Source organism: Limulus polyphemus, unplaced genomic scaffold (genome assembly GCF_000517525.1).
Source record: "Limulus polyphemus unplaced genomic scaffold, Limulus_polyphemus-2.1.2 Scaffold6340, whole genome shotgun sequence".
NCBI lineage: Eukaryota > Metazoa > Arthropoda > Merostomata > Xiphosura > Limulidae > Limulus > Limulus polyphemus.
Window position 1 is genome coordinate 1 of NW_013671950.1, and position 1,975 is coordinate 1,975.

Here is a 1,975-nt window from a genome sequence, read left to right on the forward strand (position 1 = left end):
AACTTCTGTTACCATGTTGTGACAATAGTGGAGTACTTCACTGATAACTTCTGTCACCACGTTGTAACAATAGTGAAATACTTCACTGATAACTTCTGTTACCGTGTTGTAACAATAGTGGAGTACTTCACTGATAACTTCTGTTACCGTGTTGTAACAATAGTGGAGTACTTCACTGATAACTTCTGTTACCGTGTTGTAACAATAGTGGAGTACTTCACCGATAACTTCTGTTACCGTGTTGTAACAATAGTGGAGTACTTCACCGATAACTTCTGTTACCATGTTGTAACAATAGTGGAGTACCACACCGATTGGAATTTGTAAAATTCTGAAGTGTTTATCTGTGTTCCCTTCTGTAAGAATAAACAGTGTTGTTATCTTTTTTTATAGTGTAAACCTATTGTAATGTAGTTTTTGTTTTGGATCAGAACATCTAAGATGATAACAACCCACTCAATAGAAAAAACATATCTGTTATAATAGTTATGGTAAATACTTTAACACAATAAGTATATGAAGGAAAATGTACTTGTTGTAATATTGTTGTGGGTTAAATACAGGTTTAGTGTAACTACCACTGTTGTTGCATTATTATTTGTATCTAGAACAGATTCAGGATAAAGTGACCATTGCACTAATGACCAAGAGGCTTAAGTGGCATTTGCCTGTTTAGTTATCGTAGCGATAATATTGAAGAGGTCCATGTGATTAGTTTCTTGAACCTGTGTTTTGAAATGATAGAAAGTTTGTCTTGAGTTGTTTAGAGATATTTATATAAATATTTTTGGTTAGCCATGATTAGATCCTGTGGTTTACATTTTTCTTGTCAGGCTCGACGTCTCGGATCACTAAACAAGTTCAAGAGTAAAAATAGATCAATTCTTATAGCTACTGATGTGGCCAGCAGGTGAGTCACTCAATACATATTTGTAAAGTACCATCAACCTTTTCAATTTCAGGTATGAAAGTCAAAATCATTGGAACACAAATTGATTACACTATTGCAAAGAGTGTAATTAAGTTTGGTTCTCTAAGTAACTTTAAAGAAAGTAATTTAGCAAACAGATTGTAAAGTTTCCACTTTTGTAATCTCTTCAAAGATTGATATGCAAGTGTTGATGTACGAGACACTAAAACTTCATTCATTCTCATCAAAACTTGCCTTTAGAGGGTTGTGTACATACCAATAGATCAGGGTGGCAGAAAATGTAAACCAACTGAAATATTTTCTTATATATATATTAAAATTAGCAAATCTCTGTGGTGAAAAAAGCCTCAAGGGGTTTTCAGAACTCACCTGGAGTGAAAAAAAAAAATTATAACAGTAGATGTAAGAACAGAAAAATTGTAAATAAATAAGTTTGTTTTGTTATCAATTCAGGAATTCTAAAGTAAAATGTTAAAATCTTTAGAATTGAAGAACACAAGGAGACTAAAAGTTACTTGATGAAATTTTTCAGTCCGATAATTCAAATTCACACGTCACAGTTAATTTATAGGGTTCATTAAGCTTCACATCAGTTTAAAAACTTTTTTTTGTATTGTCTTCTACTTTTTATTTTTGAGAACATATAACAAGTAAAATATAAACTTCTATGTCATTTTATACATATCTTCAGTATCTAAAGCAAGATCAGAGAATTACATTATTTTTAAGTAACTAAAATACATTAGTGTAATAATGATAACTTAAAAATAAAACACAGAAAGCAGAGGAGTAGCAAACAAAAATACTGTACATATTAAAAATGTGCAATTTTAAAAAAAACCTGCATGTTATTCAGTGTTGGTCTTTCAAAGGATATTGAAATTTGATAAGTTTATCTCCTGTTTCTTCACTATGTTGCGTACAGACAACATACTACGTCTGTACCAAGCTTCTAGATTACTGAATGTTGTTATGTATCTAGTGGGTTGTTGTCATCAAAGATGTTGTGATCCAAAACAACAATAGGTTTACACTACGTCTGTA